Source organism: Chelmon rostratus, chromosome 2 (assembly GCF_017976325.1).
Source record: "Chelmon rostratus isolate fCheRos1 chromosome 2, fCheRos1.pri, whole genome shotgun sequence".
In the NCBI taxonomy this organism is placed as follows: Eukaryota; Metazoa; Chordata; class Actinopteri; order Chaetodontiformes; family Chaetodontidae; genus Chelmon; species Chelmon rostratus.
The window spans coordinates 3,485,441-3,502,305 of record NC_055659.1 but is presented as its reverse complement, the minus strand read 5'-3'; the positions used below and the strand labels follow the sequence as shown (position 1 = coordinate 3,502,305).

The 16,865-nt window shown below is 43.1% G+C and overlaps 1 protein-coding gene across 1 annotated transcript in view; it reads right to left on the bottom strand.

Moving 5' to 3' along the window:
* The window catches only part of ptprt (protein tyrosine phosphatase receptor type T), a 312,082-nt gene that overhangs the window by 76,084 nt on the left and 219,133 nt on the right, over window positions 1-16,865 (bottom strand). The window lies entirely within an intron of this gene.

Below are 16,865 nucleotides of genomic sequence, written 5' to 3'. Positions count from 1 at the left end.
CATTTAAACTTTGCATTTAAAAATGTGAGGCTGCCTTGTGCAGATCTGTATGGTGTAACTGGCTATTACTCAGGTATTATTTTTATTTCAGGGCTGAGTTGAAATACTTGTTTTGCAACTCTTATTCTTTCAGCATTTCTGTGCCGGGTTACCTGAAGTTACTAAGTTAGTAATTAAGAAGAACGGCCTTAGAAACCAGACTAATGTAAAGAAAAGCTGATTTTAGTTTTGAACTTCTCCATTCACACACCCTGCCCTCTTCAGACAGTGACTCTGTATCATCTGTATCTCATTCAATACATCAGATATATTAAAACTCTCTACTGGCATCAGCTCAACGACGGCGTCTAAAAAGACAAACTTCCTAAAGAATTTGTCATCAAGCAGCAAGCAACAGTTCACACTGACGGTGCTGACGTAGTACATCTGCATTATCATATGTTTACCTACGACAGTAAAAGATGCTTCATTTGCAAGATGACTCACATTCTGAGTGAGGAGGAAGGGCTTGAGGGAGCCACAGATTTGAATGTTTGAAGGGTTTAAATTAGAAATTATGAAAAAAATATTTTTTTTTCTCCAGAGTAATTGGAGCAAAGACAGGATGGGTGGTGGTTCAGTGGGGAGAGGCTGACATTCAGTACTTTGTTAGAATGTGGGGCTCCTACAGCTGCTGTATATAATAGTAACTGTAATTGTGTGGCTGCTGATGAGATGTCCCTGGAGTCTGGTTCCTCATGGTTTTTTTTCCCCATAATTTCACTGTTCACATGTCACAGCTCCCATCTGTGGGTTATTGTGCGTTGGTTATTTTGAGTTCTACCTGAACCTTCAGTTTTTAGTCCTCTGAGACACCAGATGGCAGAAGTGACAGCGAGCCATTACAGTCCGACATCGACCGGTAGATTCACCAGAGCTTGCAGAAGAAGCGACATAAAGACGTTCTTTACTGTCTGATCTCGCATGTGTCACTGAGTCTGAAATATCCTCTGAACCTCAGCATACAGGAATCGATAATTGGCGCCTTATTGCCTTATTTTAATGTGAGTATGAGTCTGTTGTTCTCATACAAAAAGCACAGAATACGATGTGAAATGTTACGGTGCAACTAAACCAGCTTCATGTCCTGTTCTGCAACCAGTCTCATCTCTTCACAAAGAGACCAGCCAGGACGTCACCAAGAAGATACAGCTGGATTCAAAGGATTCAAACCAGGCCCACGAGGCTTGTCGCATCTTTGAGGTTCCTGCAGAGGGAGCAACAATGCAGCCTTCTTTTACCTGAATTAGAAAGACAATTCAGTATTCCACACTCCAGCGTGTTCAGATCGTATATTTAACAGAGCATGAAGGTGATCCTCTTCAACATGTTCAATCAGGAAACAGCAAATCACCGAGTTGTATTTCAGTATTGGTCTTCAGGTGGTCATCAGCCACTGGGCAATGTAACACGATGAGTAAACAAATGAAAAAAACATGACCTGATGTGATTAAAGGAAGGACTGTTTGCTTTTGTTGGCAGCCTTCAATCACAGAGTGGTTTCCATAAGCGGACGTTACCACTGGCGTTTGCTCTTTGTCGGCCACTAGAGGGAAACGTCCAGGTGATACACCTGGAAATTGTGGACGGCACAGGTTGACTAAGACTGTTATTAGCTTCAGTCTGTCTGGATCATTTCATTTGGGAAGGAGGGGCAGGTTCAGCCCGAACTGCACTGATTTCTGAAAAACTTGGACGACACGATTAAGTCATTTAGCAGCACAGTCAGCTTTCCACGTGAATCTCTTTTGTGTTCTATACCTGAAGAACAGCATAAAGTGCTGCTCCAGAAATCTCACAGTATGAGCTAAAATCAGTTCAGTGTGCACACGTGGCCCAACTTCCACTGTGACAGCTGCTCATGATGACATTATCAATGGGATGGTTCAGAAGTCAAGCGCTTCTTTCACCAGCTGGATTCCACAGCTGGCGGAAAGTACAGTGAACAAAGCCCAGATTTCATTTAAGTCCTCCAGGATCACCCCCAAATTTACCATGTACACTGTGCCGGTCTAATGCAAAGTTGTTCTTGGAACTTCCCTGCTCTGGGTCAGAAACGCCTGCTTCGTACTTCATATTGTCAGACTCAAATAGAGCCCTCTTCATTGCATTTTTAATCACTGAAACCAAATTGGAATAATAAAGGACAAAGAGTAGAACATTAACGTCGATGAAACTGGTTCAAAACATTTGCAACATCTATTAGAAACCTTGTAAAATAATAATAATGAATGTGGATAAATAAGACATATCCCAACACCCCAGACTCTGAATGGTATCATAGCATTGGTGGGAAAATATCAATGCTGTAAGACAGACCATATTCAAAGTTCAAACAATATGTCTGTCTTTCACTGACCCCCCAGCTCTCTCTTTTGGACCAAATTCAACACGAGCATAATACATTTTTGTATTTCTTTTGTAGTATGTACATATATTGAGACTGAGTCAGAGAGCTGTGATAGCGAGGCAGAAAACAAAGCACAGGATGGCCAGGATCAGGACTTTTCAGCGCACAATGAAAGTGAGAGTGACAGTCTAAGTGAGAACCAGGCAGAAAGCCAGATAGAAAGTGTGAGCGGCCACAGTGATCAACATAGTGCAGGCACAGAGCTTTGCTGGTAAACCCTGAAAGACAGGTGCGCAGGTGCTGATTTTGCGGCCGCCTCCAACTGCATACTACATGGCCAAGAGCCGCCGAAGGTGCTGACATGCCTTTTCAAGAGCTACGACGAATGACAGGCATGTACTCGTGAACGGGTAGAGCACAAATGCCTGGCGTCAGGGCTTACTGGGGAGCTGGCAGGCGCTGCGGCCCTGAAGCTGACGTAAGTACTTGCTCTCATCCATCCATCTACTTTGTCAACAAGCTCACTGCCTCAGATGAACAGAAGAATGGCATCCTTGAACAACAAACAAACTGGAAGATTAGGCCATGCTTGGATGCAACGGAGAGAAAGGACTACAGATAAGAGAGGAGCATAACTGTGGATGACATGATGACTCCTTTTAAAGGGGAAGTTCACCGGAATCAGACAATGCATGCAAACCCGATCCCTGGGGTTTCAAAGTTTAGGCAAGAACAGGAATCTGAGGCACGCTCTGCAACTCTGACGTGTATGAAGGGAGTGTGCAGGGTAAACGTGCCAAGTCTGAGCTTGGGCTATCAGGAGATGTAGTCATGAAGCTTGCATCAACACTTCCTGCAGGACGAAACTACAACGCTTTTGCAGACATTTCATTTACTTCTGCGCCTCTTCTTGTCAAACTCCTCGAGCGTGAAATCCACTTTGTTGGAACAGTACGTCCCGAGCGGGTGCCAAACCTCAGGTTAGCAGAACAGAAGGAGCTGAGAGAGCAAGACAGAGGGAGCTTTGGCTTCACGGTGGAGCAGAGTCACCAAATCTGTGCTGTGCAAGGCGGCATGACAGTTATTCTTCTCTCCGCCTCTGATGGTCCACACCCAGACAAGGCGTTTTTTTAAAGACGCATTACTGAATCATCAATGCCAAGCAATCTGCAGACTTTGTTCAAATTAAAGCAGCGTTTTCACAAAATCCTCCAAAAACCAAGAAAATTAAAAACTAATTTCTTTCTAAAAACAAAAAAATCTATATCAATAAAATAAATGGCAAAGTTTCAGAGGTTTTATAAGAGATATTGAAATGATAATTGATAGAAAATAGAACGTTTGCCAGTGGAGGGCTTTAAACTACCAGCAGAAATCAAAGCGACAGCTCTGCGGCCTCTTGATTTGAAAGTTGCTCATGTTCACAAACATTGACGGAGACCTCGCAGATCAAAGGAATTGCAGGAATTCTTTTTTATCGAGCGTTTTCCTTTCATATGTGAAGTGTATTTACCCATGAAGAATGACAGAAATGTATCTTGATCCACTTGTAAAGCAGCAGACTGGAAAGTGTGATGTAACCTTGAGGAACATTATGCCCGGAAAGCTTTGGGTTGGTCTGGGGATTGAAGTGAATCCAAAGCAAGCCAATAAGCACAGTGGGCTTCCTTTACTCTCAGAATGGCTCTAAATGGTTTCTTTATAATTATAACGCTTATCTGCTTCAGTAATGTCTAACTGCAGCTCACTGTGGTTCATATCATGTCTGTGAGCAGTAACGCTGTAATACTTGCTTTATTTTTCCAACAATGCGGCAGGTCTGTGATCTGTCTGTTCTCTCATCATTTTTTATGATGCATGTGCAATATTTCACATTTAATCTTTAATGCTGGTGGTCTCACATACAGCAAGTCAGCACAATGGATGCTCGAGCATCACAACAGGCCGTCGTCAGGGTCACATTCTCCAGTCGCTAACTGGTAAACTGACTGGTGGATCAGTCTCTCGGAGCTGATGCTGCTCTTTAATGAATACCAAACCAAGCACCACAATACTGCTAACAGATGAGTGAAGACATTTGTGGCTGAAATGCACCACTAAGTGAAAACATTCAGCGTGCTGAATTTCAACAACAACACATGTTCTCTTACAGCGTGGTCCTTAATTGGCTAGACACATTTCTGTAATGAAATACAAAAAAAGCAAGAAGGGAATGGCTCTGTTTTATTTTCTAGCTGCTGTCAGTAATACAAGTCAAGGCAGTTCGTCTGGACTGTCATCCACGGCTGCCAGCTGTAGCAGAGCTGTTGCCAGACAGCCTAAAAGCATACTGAACAACTACTGAGTTTATGAGAGACACGTGAAACATTACTATCATTATTTCAAACTTTATGTACCTATCTTGTATGCCTTTCTGTTTCATAGTGTGCACAGGTTGTAGTGTTGTTGCTAAAGGAGAATTATGTGACTGCCTGTGGCTCATGCTAACTTTGCACTCTGCACCTTAGTGGTAGAGATTTGAGGAAATGAAGGGTCAGCTCTTCATACGATAAGAGATTACAACATGTGAAAAGCTCTTTTACGTGAGGGACCGTCATAGGTGTGACCCACCAGCAGTAAATCTGGTTATACGTTGGTCCTTGACCCTGCTGTGATCCGGCATCACGATGGTGGCTGAGAGAAAAAGCTGACGTCAGTGTAGAGCCCTGTGCAGTCAGCCATAATGGCCACTCCGGGGAACTACTTTGTGTGTTTATTTTCAGAGACAAATGTTCAAAATGATTCTCTTAAAAGCTGTCGGAGGCTTTTCATTCCTCTGAATCTCTGCAGCTGAGGTGCCGAGTGCAAAGTTACGATGGCTTGTAAAGTCACAATGTCTCATTTATGGGGAATACGACAGGCTGAAAAATACCATAATTCTGACAGAATACAGATGCTTCCCCTACACATCTAAAATAAAACCAAAGCTTTGAATAGCACTTCATCATGCAGCTTCAGAACAGCCCAAGACTCCTGTTTAATGACAACATTTGCTTAACGGATGACTGTCTCTGACCTGAAATGCCCCTCAAGGACATGAAAGATCAACTCTATAATAAACATTTCAAAAGGAAGCATTCGTTCTATTCATGGTTGGGACTGAAGATAAGCTTTGATTTTACCGTTTCTGTTTATTTTTCAGTTAGCTCTCACACTATAATCACGTATCAGAACACGATTTCCCTTTTCAGAAGTGTGATAACAAAACACTGCATCTGAGAATCTGGCACTGCCCACAAGCTGCCAGAACAGCCATTAACCAAGTTTCTCACAGTGTGTGCAAGCAGTGTTTGTTCACATCAGCGCCTGCTGCGCTTCGCAAATGAACAACAGACACCATCGCTAATATGTGGATCAGTAACGCATCATTAAAATAAATAAATGATCTCCAGTTGAGTCACATAAAAATCATCTCACATTTCTTTTTCTAAAGTCAACAGAAAAACCTCCTCCAGAATCCACCAACACATTCTTCAACTAACTTAAGTGTCTGACATCTAGTCACGAATGGCATACAGTGGGCTGTGTGTGTGTGTGTGTGTGTATAATGCAGGCACGTGTGCAGTATGTATATGCGTTTTTGTACATTAATTTTAATGCATATAAGCAGCTTTTTTTAAACGGGGCTAAACCCGCTAAAAGAAGGTGATTGACTCCTTTAACTTAGTCAGCAGAAGAGTTTGTCTTTTTGTTTTTGTTTTTCTGGTGTGTGACGTTTAAGGTCGCTTTTCGACATCCTTTACTTCAGTAAAAGCTGACTGAGTGATGTTTGAGTATTACGCCTCAACGCCTGGGGCTTCAACGTGTGTCATAGTGGAGGAAAAGGGGCAAAAATTAGCATGTCCACTCAGGTGTCGTGTGTCCTTCACAGCCAATCAGAGCTGGGGCTGATAAACACACATGACTCCTGCAGAGCTTTGTGATTGGGGAAAGAATGCGCTGACTGTGCCCTTTCCCACTGAAGACAAACGCCAGATGTCGGGTGTTGGTGGTTTTCCGTCCGGTGTGAAAGGGGCTCGAGTGTGTGCTGGTTTCTGGGAGCAAACACTTGATCTCCTGAAGGCTGTGTAAGTACTGCACGTCCTGGATGTTCAGTGTTTTGTACACGTGTCGGTTGTATTCGGCTGGTGGTGAACACTGGCCAGTGAGTGGGCGTGTTTCTAAGTGACCTATCACGAAGCCGCCTATACGCCTGTTTGTGTGTCTCTGAAAAACTGCTCAATCCTGCACAGTCACTACACAAGGCAAATTAATAGAATCACTTATTTCCTTCAGAGAATTAATCATGTCTTCCTTACAGTGACAGTGACCAAGTTCTGTGAACTACTTAAAGGTTGAACTGATACACTTTGCGAGCGAGAAAAGGGAAATGAGAGTGTGCTCAAATCAAGAAGCTGCAACTCCACATTACGTCAAGTGCCTTGTTCTAATGCAGGAAGGCAGATGGTCAAACACAAGCTAGAGAAATAAAAACCACTGACGAATATTCTTCAAGTTCTACATGACTCATGACTCTTAGCACTTCTCAGCTGCACAGATTTTAACCGACTAAAACCAAAAAGAACCAAAAATTGTGCGCCACCACACCGAAAACTGCTTCCTCAGATTTTGTTGCAGATATGAGCTTGGTAATAAATATTGATACAATGCTTCACATTTTAAAAAGTTAAACCAAACATAATGAGGCTGAAACATTAACAGATAGTCATACCAGTGCAAAGAGTAGCCTTGGTTGGTCTGAGATGGGACTTGAACTTGTGTCTCCTGCATCAAAGTGAAGCATGAATCCTCCTCCTCCTCAGCCTAAGGAACACGACTGCCTGCATCAGCACTAAATGTTGGCTTTGGTTACAGAATCACCCAATATGAACAGAATTCCTATTGAGCCTGGGCTGGTGGCCATGTTTGCATCCATGCATGTGATGTGTGTGTGTGTGTGTGCGTGCGCATGCCGAGCTTGTCTGTGTGCCTTCATACATAGAGCAATATGAGTGCACATAATAATCAGAGCCTACTGTGCACATTAACATCCACAATCTTTGCATGTTGATGCCTCTGATAGCATGTGTGCGTGTGTGTGTGTGTGTGTGTTTGCGAGTGTGTGGGTGTGAGTGTGTGCATCTGCATGTGTGTGTACAGGTCAGGAAGCAATAAGTGAGAGGTCAGATATGGAGGCAACAACTCTTTTCATCCCTATCATTGCACTGGCTCACAAAATACTGGCAATAATGTATTTGTGGGACTGAGCGATATGCAGAGATATGAAATTAAAGCAGCATTATAGTATATTAGTGTGTGTTTTTCTGTGTGTGTGCGTGTGTGTGGGATCAGATCATGACTTGCCCTTGAGTACTTAAGCAATTCAGCTAAGAGACAGAGAAATGAAAAATCACAGAGATTATAAAGCCAGAGCAGAGAGCGAAAAGAGAGGAAGTAGGAAAAAATGAAACTGTTCAAGAATAAACAAGGGAATGAGGAGAGCAAGCAGGAGGACAAGAGGGAGAGTAGAGAGAGGCAGAAAAGTGCAAGACAGAACGGGAGGAATGGCCTGGCAAAGTTTCTCCCATAATCATTTCCTTCCATCAACCCCAGATTCAGCGCTCCTCTACTCCGTACCAATTTACAGGCGTCGGAGCCTCGAAACCTCCTGCGTGATTGGAGCTTAGAGTGGCCTATTCCTGGCTATCTGACTGCACTTTGACAGAAAGTGGGCAGGAGGTGAGGAGGTGAGCAAAGAAAGGACGAGATGAGGAGATGGAGAGCGAACGGAGAACGCCAAGAGTGAGGAGAAAATGGTGAGGAGAGAGGAGAGAAGGTAAGGGTGGAAACAGGAAGGAGATGGAGGAGACGATGCAGAGAGGCAGGTATGAGGTAAAAGACAGAACCCCCCCCCCCTCCTCTACACCTCCACCCATCCCACATTCATCCCGTTAATGGACTCGTTTAAATGACAAATTCCTTGCATATTGTAAGTGGCAATGAGCACGACATAATCCTTCTTTAATGAATGTCACGGCGGCAGTTCATTAAGCACTAAGGTTACCCCGCCTGGTGCCGACCCTGGCGAGAACCACGCACTACTTTGTGCCCCCGGCGATGTTAATTGCAGGCCGTTTGATGTGTCGATAATGAGCGATGCACGGCGGCCACGTTGTTTTTTTAAGGCGGACGAGCTGAGAGCTTCCCTGATGGCCTCGAGAGGAGACGTTATTACTGAGAGACACAAATGGAGCGAGGCGAAGCGACGGCACTTCTGGTGAACTCTCGAGCAAAAAACAAAAAGCTTTTTAATTATTGCTCATTTGATATATTAGGTGTCGCGAACACTTGAAGGGTTCATTTCCCAAATGCTGGATATCCCATTTAGGGAAATTCATTACTGAAGTTCATCATTCGGTAGTTCGAAAATGTGGAGGATGCAGTTTTGTGTTAAGCTACCTTGTTTTGTAAATGTCTGCTTTGACTATTTAAATAAAGGTGTGTGTCACCATTGTTCATTTGATGTGTTTGATGAAGGCCATCCTTCAGCATCTCCTAAAACCGCAAAAGTCTGCTGTTTAATCTTTTGAATTTGAGCCTGTGTGAAACATTCAAGAAAAGTTGCAGAGCTCAAGTTTTGATGGGAAAATAAAACCTTCTAAACGGATTTCAAGACGTTTGGCCTCGACAGAAACGCTACCGCTGCACAGCAAGTTCAGCACACTGAAGAGTTCTCGAACCAGTTTTGGTTTCGTTCTCATACTAATGTTCGATATGTGGTGGCTACATTACTGGTCTCCACACTTGATCGGCTTCACATCAACACTTCCTTGTTCTAACTCACATGTGACTGAACTAACCAATGAGAAGCTAGAAGGACTCAAACACATAAATAATAACTGTGTAAAACATACATATGCAAATAAATGTGTGGTTCAGCAAAGGAAAAACTTCTCCAAGCAGATCAGTTTAATTTAACAGATGTTCTCATAAAAACTTTAAATAAAGTTATGAGTCAGTAGCTGTCTGTCGCTACTTAAAAATTAACAAAAAATCTATTCAACTACTTTATATGACTTGGTTATTATTCAGCATTCCTCAAGAGCCCGAAAGTGCAACCTGCAAAAGTGCCAAACAAGGACTTTTGTGACATTTGTTGCATTAATTATTTAAATGGTGTTGTCCGAACACATTTGTAGGTACAACTTGTCTCAGTAGCTACACTTCTTAGCTCTGCTTCCTGAAGAATCTACCGTGCATCAACCGTTTCTAGGCTAGCAGCATTCTCCTTTTCCTCGAAAGTCATGCATGCAGAGGGAATTGCATTTATTTTAGCAGAAGTCTGGCAAGTCAACAGGGGCAACCTCAAGGCGTCCAATCAAACAAGCGAAATGGCATTTATTTCACTTGTCGAGGGATTGACAGAACTCCTGCATTATGACTAGAATGGCCTCAGCCGGTCGCTTGGCAGCGAGATAGCTCAAATATCCTGGAGCCATCCCCAGCCGGCGCCGCAGTCAGACAGGCAGTCAGTCACTTCAGGATGACAGCGGTTGCTCCAGAGGAGGCTGCAGGCGAAGCCCAAACAAACTTTCATCTGCGTATCACAGGATTTAGAGGAGGACCCAGCGAGGGGGGGAGAGATTGAGGGATACAGAGAGGTGAAGAGAGAGAGAGAGAGAGACAGACTGGAAAGAGAGAGAGAGAGAGTACACACACACTGCAGGACTGCAGGAGTCTTGCACGACTTTAAATCCCTCTCTCATCTAACAGTAAACATCCTTGGGCTATAGCTGTGTGTGTGTGTGTGTGTGTGTGTGTATGCGTGTGTGTGTGCAGCTGCTATTTTGTGTTCTAATGTCTTACAGTGTGTGTGTGTGCTTTGTTTATCTATCAGATCCTTTAAAACAACACAGATCAATCACTGCTTCCAGGCTTTTAATTTTCTGTAATTCATCTGCGACACATTTTTGGGTGTTTTGTTTATTTAATACAGCTGAGATGCACTTTGTAACCTTGTTGTTTATCAAATGATGCCGGACTGGGGACTGACACTGATACTGTAATTCGAAAGCAAAATAAATACATTAGTAAAATAAGAAATCTGATATTGATATATTAGGCAATATTCATTATGGAATATAACCACATCAGTTGAACTTTTTTGGTAAGTGTCCCTGGAATCGACCTAGAAGCAGTTGGAAAGTCTGCTTGCACTCCTCTTGAGGTATGTGTGTTTGTGTATATGGGCTGGATTATATCCTTATTTATGGGCTGGAGCGTATGTTTCAACACAGGCTCACTGGGAGGGAGAATACGGCAGCGTGCATTCACTTCTTCTGCCGTAACAAATTAGACGCAGCGGTGAAAGTGCGAAAGCAGCAGACCGACAGTGATGGCTGCCGTCTTTCTAATTGTGTCACTTTCTCAGTGTAAAGGAGTCATTTCTTGTCGGGTCAAACGGCCTCGGGGTGGCCGCTCTAAGAAGAAGTATTGGCATGTGATGACTGTTCCGCTCAGTTAGGACTCTGCTGCAGATTTGGAGGAAATTTCCAGATGCTTTGAAGACGGCTGGGTTTTGAGAGATTCTCTGCAGGGATTTGCAGGTGAGCTCAGGGCAACGGAGTGCGTGCGTTTGCGCAGGTACGCTGGTGAGAGCGTGCGTATTCGTACGTGCTGGTGCATGTATGAACAGACAGCTATAATAGCACCTCATTAGAACTGGTTAATAAGCAGGAAATGGCCACTTGGCGGAGGAGATAACAGTGAATTGCATTGACCTTTCGGGGTGAGACACTTTAAGAGAGCGACCGTGCAAACAATGCAGATGAAGACCAACTGAAATTTCCCCTTCACCACCAAATTAATGCTGCAGTTAATCCCTGTCCTGAGAACTTCTGGCAGCCAATACACTAAATGTGCTTGCCGGTGAAGGGGTGTTTTGCTGCAGGGTGCATGTCGGATAATGCACAGTGTCACTGTCACTGCCCTGGTTTCAATAAACTTGCACAGGATGTTTAACGAACACCAACCTTTGCTTAAACTTCCTGCTGATTTGCCCTTGACGAAGGTGTTGAACCAGTGATTCCTCCAATCGAAATGCTCCACCACTAACCTACTAACTAACCAACCGACCAGCTGTTCGCCGTGTGGTTGCTAAACTTGCATAGCAAAGCTACTTACTATGGCTCATTACACTGTGTGTATGTACACATACACACAGTGTAATGAGCTAAGTGTTTCTGACATTGCACATTCATTGTCTAATCTTTTCATATCTCCACTTTAATATTTTATAACATGGCTAGTTTTGTTTGAAATGGACTATAAACTATAAAACTTGATTTGACTAGCATTCCAGTAAAAGGCCGTGACAGACGGATCAGGCTATTTAATGAATAAAATGTATTCAGCAAGCTGCTGAAAGTGTCGATGCTTCTCGTTTCAACATGTGGGTTATGTTGCATCCCTCAACTGAACTCATATTCTTTCAGAGTTATGAATTATCGCCACCTGTTTATTGACATATTGCGCCTGCTGGCTGGTGTTTCTGTTTACGAAGCGCCACGTCAGCGTTCGTCCTGGGCAGATGATCCGGTACACCTGTTCTCATGCATCTAAATGTCTAGTTGGCTGGTAAACAGGTGAAATGTGGATTCTACTACAGCCCGAGGAAGTTTTTTCTCTCATGTTGTCAGGATGTTTTTAGGGTTTTGAATATTTTGAGACAAACAATGTAATCCTCAGATGGGGTTAAAGACGATACAAGTCAAACAGGATGCAGGGAAACAAGACAGAACTGTAGCAGAAATCAAAAGCTCGTCATAAGGAACAAATAATGGGCTGAGAGAGGAGTTACTCCTGATGGGAAATCTCTACTTACAGGTAATAAGAGTAGGAATAAGCATGTCTTCTGAAGCATGGTGAGGTGAGGCCGATGATGACAACAGAGCAAAACCCAGAAGAAGACAAACACATTGGATTAGTTCATGGTTTGAATGAAAATTATTCTTATTATTTGTCTTCTTATCCACGTGCACAACCTGTCTGTCCTGACGTCTGCTTGTCTCGCTGTGTGTCCTCATATGAAAGCTGCTGAAATATTTTGTCCGTCAGGTTTGGATCTCTGGATTTGATTCATAAAGCTTTTACAGATCTGAATGTTTGCCCGTCAATCTGACAGTTTGACAGTGCGTCCATGTGCTGATTTTTTCTCTCCTGACTGCCACGTCTATAAGTTTGTCTAGATCTAGTCTACTGTATCTTTACAATTGCCGTTTGCAGGCTCATCAGACCGCGCAGGGCCGATTTTATGGTCGTCTCCAGCAATATCTAGTTAAAACACTGTAAATCAGCTGTGACGCGGTCAGTAGTCAATCAAAGAAATTAGAGGTAATGAGGAGTTCTATGGCTTGTGAAATGATCGTTTCACTCACCCCCCCCCAAAAAAAAATTACACTTCTTTCACAGTAGACTGGCCTGTTCATTAACTTTGAAGAGATGAAAACACAGACTTCATATTCATCCATCATTCACTCTTGTGCTCCATGCTAATGCTGTATCTGTGAGAGCAGTACGACCTTTGTTACTTCAAACGATGAAAATAAAAGTCACAGAAATAAAAAAATAAAATGCTACTGGTTTTAAAGACACAATTTAATCTGCAAATTCAAAATTGGCCAAAATGAAAAGTAATATACAACAACAATGTGTCTTCATTTGCTGTAGAGCAGATTTTAATATCTAAACATCTTTAGTTATAGTAAACAAAAGTAGATCCTGATTTAGAAAAAGAATATCAGATTTCCTGCTTTCAGCACTAAAAACACTCTGAAAAAACTCCCACAAGATTCATTTTAAAGCTCATTTATCTTCAGAGCTGCATCAAGGTATAACTGCGTAACTGTGACACTGTGTGTTACTGCCTCTCACTTTCTCTTAACTTATGCTAACATGTTAGCACAGAGCAACCACTGATGTACCTGAGACATGAGGACATGTCACTGTCCACGTTCTCATCACTTCACAGACGATCAACAGGCCAGTCACCCTCAACTTTTCACGCTAGTTTAACCTGCAACCTTTCAGGTAATAAATGAACGCTTCAGTGAAGTCTAAGGAGAAAAAAATAAAGGCAAAAATAAATCAAAACACAAAAAAACAAAAACAGGTGCACACCTGACGCCCCCATCACCAAAAGGCCGGTCGATAGACAGATGTGGAATGAGGGATGATAGAAAAGAGCAAAAGGCAGAGGTAGAGGAACAAATGGAAGCAGAGATGATGCTTTAGTTTGAGGAAGAGTGTGTGTTGTTGCTGGAAGGATTACAAGGTCATGATAGTTTACACCAGGTTTGGTTTAAAGGGCAGAAAACACAGCCCATATTATTATTATTATTAATATTATTATTATTATAGACAGAATGTATTTGTTAGTATGATCAATTAGTTAAAGGAACTAAATAAGTTCAAACAACTAAACAGAAGCTAAATCAAAATCAAATAATAAAACATTCAGAACTAAGAAAAGAAATTTAATCTGAAGTATTTCTTTACCTGATCTGCTACATGCCCACACTCCACTCCACCAACACCTCATTCATTCATGTATGTGTGATACTGGACTCCCTGCAGTACCTCTGTAATGGTCTGCTGGCAACTTCTACTTCTGGCACACACCCTTCAACTGCTGAGAGGCCAGAGACTGGGATCTCATGATATCACACACACACACACACACACACACACACACACACACACACACACACACACACACACACACACACAGACTTTCATTACAAGGCAAAATTCAAGCAGGACTGAAAAGGATCAATATTTTAATTGCTACTTTAAGAAGAGCAGACCTCACAATGGCTGCAGCCTGAACCTACCTATCTACCTATCTACCTATCGATCTATCTATCTATCTATCTATCTATCTATCTATCTATCTATCTATCTATCTATCTCTGTGTCTGTCTATCTATCTACCTATCGTATATAGAGTGAAAACTGAGGGTCAAAATAAACAAAGTTAAAGCAGAAAGAAGGCTGACACGAGTGTATTCTACATACACACCAATCACACACATCTCCTCACTACACATTACTTAACACACCTCTGCACACACACGCACACAGATGATGCACCCACCATTCACACCTAACTTTTTTTTTTAAATCTACACACACACACACACACACACACACACACACACTCTGTCACACCCATAACCCTCTTTAAGGGCTCTGCTGACATTGTCCTTATGATATTAATAAAGTGCAGAGCGCTGAGAGCCCGGCTGTAAAAGTCACAGCCGTTAAAACTGGTCATAAATATTAATATGCCGTAGAAAAAACACCACTCTGGGTTGTGCAGGGCACTGTGTGTGTGTGTGTGTGTGTGTGTGTGTGTGTGTGTGTGAGACACAGCGAGACAGAGAACGAGAGAGGCAGGGAGATATATGTGAGAGCGGTGGTGATGCATTTGTTACAAGATAATGATGACAACGTGTTTGTATTTGTGTGTGTGAAAAAGTGATCGAGTGATCGATGGTAATCTGGTGAGCGCTGCGGATATTTCTGGCACTTTTGTGAGGAATGGATTTCCTGCTGTAGCTGTGATGCAGATCAGAGTGCAGTAAGTGAAGAGTGCATAACTTCAGTGTTTAGAACTGGACTCTGTGACTTCAGGACAGTTTGCAGTGACGGAGACGCCAACAAACACATTTCTGACGATATCAACCTAAACAATAGCGAAGCCCGTCTTCTGTGCTGCAGCTGCGATGCTAGGTGAAGAAGCACGCAGCTTTCTGAGTATCTCTCCTGGTTTATTATCTGCTCCCAAATGTTTGCAGCTAATGAAGGAGATGAGCACAAATTCAGCACAAATCAACTCTTTTGATGCAGCAGGTAGATCCTGGAAACCTTCCGATCCAAGATACAGACCGCCGCAACGCTGCCGCAGGTGAACACAAGATTTTGTAATATTACACGGGGATTATGCGTGCTGAAAAATCTTTCCAGCCAACTTTAAAACTTCTTAAAAGGAGCATATTGAAACCCAATAGGTCTACACTTGTTCCCCTTAGGGAGGAAGCGCAGGAAGAGCAGCTCCTCTTCATTTTACATGAGGAGATCCGGTGCATCCAGCTGCGAGAGCCAGGCAGGTAGCACGGAGGGTAGAGTTCAAATAATGAAGCTGCGCACTGGAAAAGGTGACGAATTGGGGTGCAATTTTGTCATTTCTTTCCAACACTGGACTCAAATCTAACGTGCATATGTATTAACAGCTTTAAGTGTTGATGGTTCATGGCGGCTTTGCCAGTTTCTATGTGTCTGTTCAGTAGGAACCTGGATCACTCCAAGGTAGAAATGATAGCATTTTGTGGATGAGCAGATAAACTGATCCAAAATAGAAGACTGGCCATTCAATAACGGCGTCAATGAGCAGCTAACCAGCCTGGCAGTCCAGTCCACGCTAACATGGCTGGACGTCAGGCGTTGACTCATGCGGTGGCCGATCTGTGCAGCCTCGTTTTGTCTCGGTTTTATGCTGCATACGTGGTTCATAAAGCAAAAAGAAAAGAGAAAAGATGCGGACCACCACACTCACATCACAGCTGCAGTGTGTTTATGGCTGTGTGTGGATATACATACGCGCACACACACATATACACACACACACTCTTCTGCTCTGATATGATGGCTGCTGCTTATCTTGGCTTTGTGTGAATGGTTTCTGCTGCAAACACACACACACACGACCATTTTCACACCGATATGATGGCTATAGTTTATCATGGGCTTATATGAATACTATCAGCTGAAAAAATGGACGCACACAACAAACACTTAAGCACAGATGTGATGTGTACTTCCTCATGGCCGTCACACACGCACACACATATTTCAGCAGCGATTTGAGGGCTATAGTTCATCATACCTGTATTTCTATATTAATACGTGTCATGAAGGAATAGTTTTCCTCGCTCTAAAAAATGAGCCGGATGAAAAATATCTCACCTACTGCATGAACACGCTCTCTCTCTCAAACACACACGCGTGCAGGCCGACAATCTGTCATGTACACGCTGACATACACCCACAGGCTGGCGTGTACATACAGTCGCAGCGCACAAACACACAAATATGAACATAAGGCCCTTTACTGACACATGTTACATGTGCATGCTGTCAATGTGGCTTGTTAGCGCCTCATTACAGCCAATTCCATAGACATGATGGGGAGATGAGGAGCGTTTGCATGCTAGCGCACACTGCTAGCTGAGGGCTGGCAGGACCGCTAAATGAGGGGAAACCTGCCCTCTCCTCCATCGGCATTGTCACCGTGCTCTTTAGCAAAGCACGTCCAGGTGCTCGGTGGGCAGCAGAACATGTATGTTAGTCTGAATGTTTAACGTGTGAAAGTAAGAGTTGGCTGCAAAGTGGGTTTAAA